Source organism: Hermetia illucens, chromosome 5, assembly GCF_905115235.1.
Source record: "Hermetia illucens chromosome 5, iHerIll2.2.curated.20191125, whole genome shotgun sequence".
Classification (NCBI taxonomy): domain Eukaryota; kingdom Metazoa; phylum Arthropoda; class Insecta; order Diptera; family Stratiomyidae; genus Hermetia; species Hermetia illucens.
The window spans coordinates 115,707,464-115,720,988 of NC_051853.1; the positions used below are offsets into that span (position 1 = coordinate 115,707,464).

General features: G+C 42.2%; 1 protein-coding gene across 1 annotated transcript in view; it reads left to right on the top strand.

Moving 5' to 3' along the window:
• The first annotated feature begins 1,343 nt into the window (after positions 1–1,343).
• Positions 1,344–13,525, top strand: part of LOC119658443 — a 77,768-nt gene continuing 65,586 nt past the window's right edge. Inside the window, exon 1 of the mRNA XM_038065845.1 lies at positions 1,344–1,728. The gene's annotated coding sequence lies outside the window, so the exon portion shown is untranslated. The remainder of the gene's footprint in view (positions 1,729–13,525) is intronic.

Here is a 13,525-nt window from a genome sequence, read left to right on the forward strand (position 1 = left end):
GTAGTGGGTGTTTCACATCCACTGTGACAGCACTCAGTCGTCGATAGTCGATCGCCATACGCCATTTTATAATTCCAGAGTTGTCTAATTCCTTTTTAACCATCACTACGGGCGAATTGTATGGCGATTTACTTTTCCGTATTATGCCTTGACGAAGCATTTCTTTAATTTGTTTTTCGATCTCCTGATCGTGTATGTATCGGATCCTCTGTGGTAGTGTCTCACTATGTCTGTTGCAGTTAGAGAGTCTCCTTCTTTGAAAAATATATCCTCGTTCTTCCGAATTAATTTCGTTAACCTCTCTTTTTCCTCCGAATTCAAATGTTCACTTTTTATTTCCACCTTTTTCACTGGTTCCATTAAATTCACATCTTCGTATTTTATTTCTACTTCTTCATTGGTTAGGAAGGGTATGGTGTTGACCATTTTGGAATTGTAGTCTATTACAGCTCCTGTTGGTTTTAAGATATTAGCACCAAAGATAGAGTCAAATGTTCTATTGCTAAGATCAGCCAGTCTCCACTTTGTCAATTCTCGAATTCTAATTTCGGGTGGTGTTTTAGTAATGATCTCAAACTGCACCTGTTGAATTCCGGATATGGTCCTATATTGTACACCTTCTACTTTTATTCTTGGGTGATTTCCCAATTTCTTTTCATTTAACAATGATGTAGTGGAGCCTGAATCGATCAATGCTCTGATCGGAAAGTTATTTATGCGTATCTTCACTATTGGAAGATTGAGGTTTCCGAGGCTGTTGACCGAAAATCCTGTACACTTTGTGTATTATTCACTTCCATTGGTTCCGGTGGTTGCTATCCAGTTCGGTGCCCCCGTCGGTAGAAACTACGCTTCCTAGGTGTAGAACTTGATCAACTCCTTCAATGCTTTGCACATTAATACGGACTGGGGATGTGCTTTTTCACTAGGTTAAAATTTGGAGATTGAATAGCAAAAAACGCTAAACTGAATTACGACATAAGGGTCAATACATAGAATAAGATGCATGTGGTAACTGTTATATTTGGAGGTGTGACCGTTACGGGTTAATATTATTGAACAAAAAAATGTTCAGAGGGCATGTATGCTACTTCAGGATATTTACCTATCTACATGGTAATTGCCAGTCGAAAAGCATGGATATTCAGACCACGGCCGTTTGGAGCTGTTACCTAGATCGGTTAAGAAAGAAAATGTCATTAAGGCGAAAACGATAAGAAAGCATGAAAATAAGTAACCACATGATACACGGACACGAATCTAGTCAAAGTGTTTTGTGTGTTACATCTCACCATGTATTCGCTTGGCGGAAAACAGGTGCAGAGGCCATTCATACGCTAACCACGACGCGACACGGTTACCACAACGGGAACAGTCCGGCCTTGGCGGTGCTATGAAATGCTTGGACTACTTCTGCATTTATTCTTTGGCGATCTTGTGTAGCAAATTGTAATGAACTTCGAATGATGTGTGCCTTAGTTATTTAGCAACGCAAAGGTGAATTGTCGCAACTACAACAATAAGCACTTCATTCACCGCGTCCTCAGTGAAAACGTGTTGTAATTTATTGTTCCCCTAAATTGAGATCCTATTTTTCCGCCACTGTGTGAGTGATATTCCCTTGGTGCTGAAATCTGACATTGGTATCAAGTGTAGGTAGGAACAGACAAACTGTGTCAGTGCTTTGTGATAAAAGCGGATATTCCGGAATTGAGGATAAGCTGCCAGGTAAGAGTAATTTTTGATAGAAACTAGAAGTTAGCACGAATTGAATGTGGAGACTTTCTTTCACTCAAGTATTACTACCATAATTAAGAAAAACAGTCAAATCTCAACCCCCAATGTCCTCGAAAGGATTCTTAGGCTCTCTCTTTTGCCCTTTATTTAAATCCTGTAGTACCTATTTCCTTGTTGGTGTGACAATCTGGATTGTTCTCCCTTAGCATTAATTTCCTTTGAAATGTGGATTTTTAATGAAGAAGTCTAGTAAAATTTAGAAATTGGTATTAATTTTGGCAGTTTTGATATATTTCTCCGCAAAAGTAGGGGCTACTAGGCATGTATTATTTTTAGAGATTTTAATCGATGGAGGGAATCTTAGGAACAGTAAAACCATCTTCTACTCTTTTGTCCCATATCCTTGTGAGACGAAAATGTGGTGACATAATACCTTACAGCGGAGACCTCGGCCTATATGGGGATGTTACATGTTGCGTGTTCGTGGTGTGTCTCAAATCAAGTATTTCGTGACACGATTACGAAGCAATTTCGCTCCGATTTCATCATCTTCGCTACAAGGTTGTGGAGTACCATGTCTGCGTTGAGAACATCGTTCAATGGCTGTGGCAGCATTCCGGCAGACTCGTCCAATCCGAATCGATGAAGATATTTCTTAGGACCGCAATGTCTTTTAAGGAACTGTGACGGGTGGTAATTTAATTCTCCGGGTTTCTGTTGGACCCATTTTCAATACACGTTGTTAGTATGTGACTCCAGCGGCCTTTTGGTAGACCTTCTCGTGACTCTCTGAAAGTCCGCAGTCACTTAGGTTGGATTTTCCTTCTTTCTTCTGTAGAGATAATACGCCTTGTTAGCTAGGTGATCTATATGGATAATTCCTGCGCCGGCATTCACTGCTTTACCCGACGCTAACCTAAATGCGCTGTATCATCTTAACGCAGTTTACCAGTGTATCAAACTCGCCCCCTTTCGGTTCGGAGCGTTGTTAACTGTTCTCGCCTAGATAGAAGCCACATATACCTGGATAGCTTTCACCAATCCTTCAATAAGCACCCAGCCTATAAACTTTAGGTGGTGGCCAATATCAGCTACATGGGGTATAGTACTTTTACCATTCCTACTCGCCATCTTTGCCGCTCCGTCAAAATGTCCTTCTGATCTCCCCGAGTAGTCTATACTTCTCCTCTATTGTATTGCGCCGTATGCTTCTAGGGTAATCACTGTGGCATAGTGGATTGCATTGTATGGCACAACTCGCAATGGAGTTGTCGCTGTTTCTTAAAGTGTAACCCACTTCCGTCTTCTATTCAACATATCTACCTGGCCAGTACGCCGATGCACCTATTCGTTCGACATTTCCTCCGTAGGAAAGAGCAAGGAGATATCATCAGTGTGGATGAGATTTTTGAGGGAAGATGTTATGGTCCCTGATGTCTTCCACGTACTCCGGACAAGGCAGTAAAGTGAAAAGAAAGATATCGGTGACAAACTCCTCTTTGGACCTGAAATTCTTCAGCGATTTTACTCGGATGAAGGACGGGACATTTCAGATCATCATATATCACTCTGATAATAGATATTAATATCTTCGGAAAGCTCTTCTTGCATAGAGCTAACTGTGCAGGCTCTCGGAAACTTCTTCGAAATCGATGAATAGCAGGTGAAGTGGAGATCTGTACTTCGAATACTACTCCAAAATAACCCGGAAGGTGTTAATGTGATCTTACAGGAGGATTGAATCCTCCTGTAAGACCACATTAACACCTCTGTCCATCTGCTCTCGGTCGATCAAGTTTTCAAGAAGTCCGTTCATGCGTTCCAGGACAATTTTTTGTTACTATCTTTGCGAGGGCAGGCAGCATGGAAATACTCCTTCAATTATCACGCTCAAGACGGGTAACCTTCTTCAGAATTTTGACGATCATGCCTCTCTTCTACTCACTGAGAATATCTTGGATTCCTAGGGTTTATGGATGAATGAAATAAATACTTTTGCAGGGACAATAGGAGTTGCAACGGAAAATTCCGTTGATATTTCGTTGTGGACTATCAGGTAGTCACACACTCTTTTTGTTTTTATTGTACTTTTCTCCCATTTTTGTTTTGGGACTGATAAGTTCACAGGCCAGCAAGATTGCACCCGCTTTGCCCCCCTAAATAACGTACTGTGTAACAAAGTTACCGTAGGCCAGAATTGTCCATTTATTGTAAAATACTGCAGTTCATAAATTGGGTAGTTGGTATTGGGTCTAGGCCTGCCTTAATAAGGAACTCCAGACATCCCAGTATTGCACCGAGGTCCACCATTTCGATATCCCTAAAAGCTGTCTGACGTCCTGGCCTACGCCATCGCTCCATCTTAGGCAGGGTCTGCCTCGTCTTCTTTTTCTTTTTCTACCACAGATATTACCCTTATAGACTTTCCGGGCTGGATCATCCTCATCCATACGGATTAAGTGACCCGCCCACCGTAACCTAGTGAGCCGAATTTTATCCACAACCGGATGGTCATGGTATCTCTCATAGATTTCGTCATTGTGTAGACTACGGAATCGTCCATCCTCATGTAGGGGGCCAAAAATTCTTTGGAGGATTCTTCTCTCGAACGCGGCCAAGAGTTCGCAATTATTCTTGTTAAGAACCCAAGTTTCCGAGGAATACATGAGGACTGGCACGATCTTTGTCCTGTACAGTAAGAGCTTTGACTCTATGGTGAGACGTTTCGAGCGAAACAGTTTTTGTATGCTGAAATAGGTTCTGTTGGCTGACAACGACCGTGCGCGAATTTCATTATCGTAGCTGTTATCGGTTGTGATTTTCGACCCTAGATAGGAGAAATTTTCAACGGTCTCAAAGTTGTATTCTCCTATCCTTATTCTTCCCGTTTGACCGGTGCGGTTGAATGTTGTTGGTTGATTGGTTTTTGGTGCTGACGTTGCCACCATATATTCTGTCTTGCCTTCATTGATGTGCAGCCCAATATCTCGCCCCAATGGCCACCTGCTCGATCTGGATGAAGGCAGTTTGTACGTCTCGGGTGGTTCTTCCCATGATATCGATATCGTCAGCATAGGCCAGTAGTTGGGTGGACTTAAAGAGGATCGTACCTCTTGCATTTACCTCAGCATCACGGATCACTTTCTCGAGGGCCAGGTTAAAGAGGACGCATGATAGGGCATCCCCTTATTGTAGACCGTTGTTGATGTCGAATGGTCTTGAGAGTGATCCTGCTGCTTTTATCTGGCCTCGCACATTATTCAGGGTCAACCTAGTCAGTCTTATAAGTTTCGTCGGGATGCCGAATTCTCTCATGGCCGTGTACAGTTTTACCCTAGCTATGCTGTCATAGGCGGATTTAAAGTCGATGAAAAGATGGTCCAACTGATGTCCATCTTCCAACAATTTTTCATCGTTTGCCGCAGAGAGAAAATCTGATCTGTTGCTGATTTGCCTGGAGTGAAACCTCTTTGGTATGGGCCAGTATTGTTCTGGTCGTATGGGGCTATCCGGTCTAGCAAGATAGCAGAGAATATCTTATCAGCATCAGCAATGTGATGTCTCTATAATTGCCGCACTGCGTGATATCCCTCTTTTTATGTATGGGACAGACAATGCATCTTTGCCAGTCATTAGGCATTGATTCACTGTCCCACACCTTGAGCATCAGCTGATGAACCGCTCGGTGTAGTTGGTCGCCTCCATATTTAACCAATTCGGCTGTAATTCTATTGGCTTCTGGCGATTTATGGGTTTTAAGACGGTGGATTGTACGGACGGTTTCTTCAGTGCTTGGTGGTTTTAGCATTTGTCCGTCGTCTTCAGTTGGTAGGACCTCCAACTTGCTGATATTTTGGTTGTTGAGCAGTTCATAAGAATACTCAACCCATCGCTCCAATATGTCCATTCTGTAGGAAATTAGATTTCCCTCTTTGTCTCAGCGGGATGAACATCGAGGTGTATGAGGCTTCATCCTGCAGACTTGTTGGTAAAACTTTCGCGCCTGGTTTGGTTGCCTCCTGTACTTTTCAAATTCACAGACCTGTTGGTTCTCCCAGGTTCTTCTTATTTTTGTTTTTTAAAAATGGGCTTTTCCCCCTATGTAACAACCCTTGTCCTCTAGATCCAGATGATCAAAAACTGTTTTCTATTGTAGATCCACCTGTTGAACAAACCTACCTCCAATTAAAGTTCCACAGATTCTCTCTATCGTGTGCTAAATATAGGAGGATGTACAAGAGCATCCACTGAATTTTGTGCTCCTTTATGCTGGTCAGGATGGTTGTAACTTATATCTTCGCGACAGCAAGAAGTACGCAAATGTGCTCCCTGTTGTGAGCTCAAGAAGGAGGCCTTCTTCAGAGTTTTAAAGGTGATTCCCTTTTTGTACTCACTGGAAATCATCTCAGGTTCCCAGCAATTACGGTTGACTATAATTAGCAACTCATATTAGTCACAGAACAATCAAAAAGTTTATGACCATCTGAAACCTCTTATGGTCGCGATATCATTGCTGTTTGCAACAGGCTTTGCTTCCCTAACCTAAGCAAGCAATGGTGAAAATCTTTTCGACATGGGTTCTCATACTTTTTCTCGGTATCAAAGCTCTAGCGCGTTGCCCCCATCCCCATTCATCGCAGTCAACAGAGCTCTCAGCTCGTTACATCCATCAATTGACCTCTACGTTCTCGCAGATCAGCAACAAGGCCAGCCAGTCGATATTCGCAGCCGATTAGCGGACCTGGCACCCGACAATTACCTTAGCCACTTGTGCTAGTGAATACTACGTAGACCAGCTTCAGGCGTGTATTAATCGGCAGCCAACATTCATTACCAAGCGATAGCATTACAAATCAATCTTCCCCATTTTCAAATGCAAATCATTTTCTAGTCCAAAGCCAGCCAAAAGAACAGGCAATCATAATAAAAGTATTTAGCTTCCTAAGCGAAACTTGGCGTCGACATCGGCTCGGCACTCGACAACTGCCACCGCTACTTGCACTACAAAGAACCGTGATGTTTTGTAATGTGATATCACATTGTCTCTCATAGAAGTAATATCATCATCACTTTTGTTATGACGTGATGTTAGGTGGTGCGGTGATGTTTGGTAATACGGTGATGTTGTAATGTTTGGATCGCGGTTGGCGATGGAAATGTGATATTAGACTTTAAGGTGATATCATTTTCCGTTCTTTCGCTCTGGTTCTGAGTGTTGGCCAACTATAAAAGACAATGAACGGCGTCTTACGGTAATGGAGACGAAGATGTTACGTTGGACTTGCTGCTTGCACCTTATTATTCCCTTAGCGTCATTTTGATTCTTAGAATCGCATCCATAGAAAGTTCCTTGCTGGTCAATCCAAACGTAACCGAATGCCTTTTAGATAATAAACCAGACTACGCAACCAAATAATGCGCCAATGGTGAATGAAAGCTGCAGAAGTATATAAACCTTCATCGTTATTGTTTCGATCAACAAGACCATATTTACCAAACACACTCTCGAGCAAGGTGTTGTCAGAATCCACCTTGCATTCAGTCATCCATCACAGCTTTTTATCTTCAGAAAACTTGCTGATGTAATATACTATTATTGAGTTTATTTGAACAGATATTGGTATGGAGGGTATTTGGAGACCTGGACATCCTATAGGGGCAGCTTCGTGCCTTGTTTCGTAATTGTTGAGTAATTTCTGATAACAGCCTTGTGAAATAAATGGTCAGTTTCTAGCACGGCACCACCGCCTTTAAAACTAATGTTAAAACTCAGAGACCCGGATGGGGAGACAGACTATGAATGAATTTTAATAAGGTTTCCATACATGATGATATGATTAGTCATGTGGGGTATCAAATGAAAGGTCTCAATTAGTACTTTGCAATGTTGGTAGGGTGGGAGCCGGAAAGTAGTAATTTCTTTCACGGACCCATTCTCAGAACCTATCCAATCGAAAAATTACGAAGCTGCTACGGGTCCTAGGTTCCGAAATACGCTCTATATCGATACCTGTTCAAATAAAGTTATTATATTAATATAATTTTTACTAATTGATTGTAAAACCAGCATTAAGTTAATGTTAGAACCATGAATGCAGTAATATAGGCTATGATATAATCCTTAGTCGTATTAAGTTTGGTGAAAATCGCACTGTTAGTAACAAAGTTAAAGTAGGTCGAATTTCTCGCTCAGTGCAAATTCGAACACTTTGAATGTTAGTATCCCGCTAATGTGAATATTCTGCCACAATATATGCATATTGTCTGGATATCTCAGTGGTTAGAGCTCTAGGTTGTCGTACGGAAGGGTGCGGTTCAATCTCACTGGTGACAGTGGAATTCGCATCGTGATTTGACGTCGGATACCAGTTGACTCAGCTGTGAATGAGTATCTGAGTCAAATCAGGGTAATAATTTTGGGCGAGCGTAATGATGACCACAGTGTCTCCTTCAGGCTATTCTGTAGTGTACCGTTACGGTCTTGAATGAAGTGCTCTAACACACTTCAAGACCCTGATCCAATATGGATTGTTGCGCCAACGATTATTATTATTACATTATCTGCATATACATCACATGCTAGCTACAAATCGGACAAATGTCTAGTCAAATATTAACCTTTCATCCCGAAGCTGGTTCCGGTTTCCTGACTTATTTCAAGTCCGGAAGCAAAACTAAAATTCTGTTGAATCGATCGGGCTGAAATTGGTTGGCAATAAATTTAGCAAAGAATGCCGCTTGGACCTGCAATGATCTTTCCTTTTCTGAATAGTTTGCGAATTATTCACAACATGTCAGTGATTACACAATTCAACTGCGGGGCTACCAATTCATTATTAGGTTGCGGGGCAGGACCAGTTATGAACTACGGCTCGTGTCGTTATTTGCTACTTTCCTCCTCTACCTTCAGCAGATTGTGGATCGCCTTCTTTAATTTTTCCATCTCCCTCCAATTTTTTTACGATGCTAGCATGTGATTCACAGTACTCTCAGGTAGTAATCCTTGGACGGTTAAAAACAACATCTTTCGCATCATTCGGGATCATCTCGCATGATGGATAAAATATGGAGTCGTCACTCCGGAAGCGATAAAGGTGTACACGGTAACCCCCGTGTCCGCTGCCCGAAGCCTGCTACCATACAATAGAGCTGCATATTAGGAAGGGACGCACCAAAGCTGTGTACATCTAAGAACTATCCGCGATTGGAGATCCTATTTCTTTGTAAATGTTCTCTTGCAGGCAAGGCTATACCGGCTTTCTTAACCCTCAGTTCTACTTTCAATTTACAATTTAGCTTTAGGTCCAGATACTTTACATTGGAGGAAAGAACAGTCTTTGTTCATTCAACCGCGGTAGGTAGAATTCAGGTGCCCTTGTTTTGGGGGTGAATAGCATCAATTCCCTTTTGGTTCGATTTATACCGAGTCCGCATCTTGCGGCTCACAGCCAGAACTTTCGCAACGTTTGCTCCATAATGTCACTCATGGGGAAACATTCCTGACATTAACATCACCAAGTCGTCGGCATACGCCACCACCTTCACCCCACTGCTGTCTAATATTCGTATTTATGAATACAAATTTGCCCAACATTGGATTCTGCAGAGTACTCCTCTCCCTCTTGTCACCTTAATGACAATTTACTTTTGTACCAGCCAAGTGGTAACAGACACGAATCCGGTGTAGGGTTGCTTCTGATGGCTACCGTAAGGAGCGCTGTCTTGACTTGGGAACCGACTTCTAAATGCGAAATTCCGGTGCAGATTAAGGCGCATCACAAGTATGCAATGCTATGCACCAACAGAGTCTTCCGTTGCAGCGGAGAAAGGTGCTTTCGACGACCAATTACACGTGGTTCAGGGAAGGTTTAGTTCATTGCAATCGTGATGGGTGATCTGATTGCCAAGATGCGCTCTAACAACGTCTTGCTGGAACAAGTGGTGGGTAAACACGGTCTTAGTGGCACATTGTTTAAACGCAGAACCTGCCATAAATTTAGTGCATTTGAACGGACCGACACTGTACGAGTAATCAGACCGACCACTTCACGATCAGCACTAGTGTTAGGAGTTGCCTTTTGGATGTGCGTAACAAGTTTGGCCTTGACAACAGCCTCTCTATTTGATAGTCCCTTGTATTCACTTGCGTATTGCGTCCGTCACTTCTCGCAGGGTTGGGAAAGTTGCGACTACCTAAGTTCAATATCGACCGTTTGTATGATTCAATTGTCGCTCGACAGTTGGAAAGCTGTCTTGCTGATCAGATGGCACATATACTAAGTAACCCGCCTAAGAATACTGAGGAGCATTGGCTCGCTATCAAAAATGCTCTTTTCTCGGGTACTACACAGGCCGTCGACCTCGTTCCGAAGGGGCGTCATAAGATCAGGCTGACTGCGGAATGGAGGAAGGGGATCGCTGAACGGGATGTGATGGCCGGCGTGATGCGTTCGAACTTCGAAACGAGCGAAATCCCGAGAAGTACAGTGTATTGTACGCGGTGACAAGAAAGGATTCGCTATTGCGCTGGCCGGGAAAGTTGCTGGATTACGCAATAATTTCAGAAGTGCATACCGCATTGGTTTTTCGATGGGACTGTGAAGAACATCAACAGTCGACTTCTCATCCGAAATGGCAAGGAACTGAAAAGGAGGAAATAGCACTTTACCCCGGAAATGGCTATTCATCGTAATATGCGGATACGGACTATTCCTCCGAACAGAAGAGAAATCTTTTCGGCCATCAATGCACTCAAATGAACCGAAACTTGACGGTCTCCCCGCAAGGACAATATTTAAAATAATCCAGGAACGCATCAAAGGACATCTCGAAACTTCATCGACAAAGTGCAGACTGGTTTTCGCTCCGGACCCTCCTGCATTAACCACATCAGCCTCCTACGGATCATTTTGGAAAACTGCGCGGAATTTGGATTTTCGCTTCACTTGCTCCTCGATGATTTCGAGAGAGCTTTTCGATAGCGTGAGCAGGGAGTTTACGACTATTTGAAGTATTCTACGCAGGAGAGGCATTCGGGAGAAACTAATAGCCATTATCAGAGCGATATATTGGCGTTACATTTGGAAAGTATACTCGACCGGTGCTGGAAAGCTGCCTGCGTGGTATCTTCGGAGTCCGCTGGCATCTCACTGTCTCAAGTGATAGAGTCAGTCGGCGCACTGTGATCGGGAGGTTCAAGTGGCACTGGATAGGTCACATATTAAAGAGGGGTGACAATTGCATTGCTGGCTACACCATGCATTGGAATCCACTCTCCCAAGATGGCCGACGAGTGGGTCTCCCCAAGGGCACTTGGCGCAGAACATGGGAGAGTTGAAGGGCATTTCTGATAACCGCAAACGATGGCGCGTGGGTGTGATTCATATTCCACCAAGGCAAGGAATGGCACCCATATATATATATAGTAAAATTTTACCACTTTCCTCATTTTCTTTGATGTGTACAGAATGGGCGACCCGGAGAGATGAAGATATATTTAAATACAAGGTGTTCCTATTGCTTCAAGTTAATCTTTTTCGTCATTACTGAAAGAAACCCATCTTCTTTTGTAAAATACATAGAAAATCTCTTATACCCTTTCCGTTGGTCACTTATTTTGACATCAGTAAGGAAATTCTAGAGTATACTGACGACCATGTATAAAAGCAAAGTTTATTTTTTTCAATTGAGAACCCGAAATTTGTGTTTTTGCCGTAAACTCACTGACTGAGATAATTATAATAAATTTTTTTAATTTAGTGAAATTATTCAAGAAAAAAAAAATTTTTATTCTTGCCTTTTCACCTCCACTTGGCTTCACCACGCAAAAAGGAGTCATTAACCCGTCCTTGGTTTACAAAAGTCTTGGTGTTGCAAATTTCTACAGAAACTATGAAATCAGTATTCTTTCATCTCGATCGACTGCCCCAATTTGTTTGGTTAAGGGTCTTATTCTGGATGGAGTTGAGAGGCTTTTGAATTATCATCTAGTGTATTAAGTCATCGTTTACCATTAGATAGAGGTAAATTTTGGATTTGAGATGTTCGTTGATGCGTGAAAGAATTTTATCACGCAGTTCCCCATTGGCTGATAACATGGATCTAAGATATTTAAATGAGTCTACTCTGAGCAAAGCACTGCCACAGCGATTGTACCTGTTTCATTCGAATCGGTTATCAAAAATTTTTCTTTTTGCTTTTTGTGATTTCGTTTGTTTAGTTGCCTTGTCAACTTCACTGGCGTTGACAGATGAAATTGCTCAAAATGTCGGTATTGCTTGCGGAAGAGGACGATGAGCAAGTTCTTCCAAATTTGTTCGAAATCTTATCATCATCTGTCCGTCGCTACTTGTAAATATTATGTAACTAGAAGTATTCGATATACGGTGCCGGCTTTTGATATGTCCTTACAGAAAACTCTGACCTTCGAGTGTCTAGTTTATCTTGAAGGTTTTTGTAATTCACTGCTCGGGTAATACCGATGGTTTTCTTTGCTTTCCGGTCGGAATTTTTGCAAATATGCCAATTGGTCACTACTTAATCGAAGACGAACTTACTCTACATACGTTTCTTCCCGAGGCCCTTTATTTTGGCATCGTCATTCCAAAGCCAATTATATTGGCTACAAAATTGCTTACCAGGTTTGGTGATCCCGAGCATTGTAGATCGCGTTTTTGGCTTAATTCCTCGACTCTTCAAAATTCGAAGCGGGCGAGAAATCTCACGATGCCGCTACCATTTGATTTGTAGCGGACCAGTGCGTTTTTCATGTCGTTTCGTCGGTAGCCTTTTCTGAAGACACAATTAATGGGCGATGTTGAGATGCGATGGTTTCATAGCGCTTTGCAGTTAGTGATGGTGATGAAATATCGACGTCTTGTGAGAATATATTCGACTTGCAATTTAACCTTCTCAGTATAAGATGTAGGAAGAAGAGACAATCGTTTAATAAACCACAAGTACAAGATCATGAGTGTCCAAAAAATCAACTATACGCTCGCACCCCCATTGCCTTTTGCCGTTTGCATTTTCACCCACGTAACTCATACTATGCAGTAGAATCCTGATGATTAGTTTCGTCGAGGGTTCACTGTTTGGCACGAATTATCGGAATCGCCAATTATGAGGAGTACAAAATAGTGAATATTGACTCTGGGGACTGAGAAATTTGTACGAATTACTTGGAAATACGAATTATCGGGATTCCACTGTACTTTATTTATCTCTTTCCTTGATTTCAGAATTTTAATATTTTACTGAAAATGGTACAAATACGTTGCCTCAAGCCCTCCTTCTTTACCCTGGCTTGGGACCAGTATGCTATGTAAATAACGTGCAGAGTTAAACACTCTTACAGCCAATATATGAAAGAGTATGCGACACTACGTGATAGAAACCCCTGATTACGGAAGACTGGGGGTTTTACATAAAAGATGGTTGGGAAACATCAGGGTTTGGCAAAACGATAACTAGACTGAGGCGATTTTTCAACGTGTTTGCAGTGAAAGGATCACCCGCTTTTCCCTGTATATTTTTTTGACCGCATCTATGTGTGGAGTTAACTAGACCCTGTCATAATGACATCGAAATGGCCCCATTTTGCGGTGCCATAACTTTTTAAGCGACGAAGATCTACGAAGTTCTTCAAAGAAGCTAGAAACAGGGGTTTTCCTCCTAAATACCCTCTGTCTCCGAGAGTAGGGTTAAAAATTCGGACTTTTCTATGATGGTATCGAACAAACCCTGCTTTGAGGCACCATGGCCTTTTAAGAATTCCCCTCCATAAACT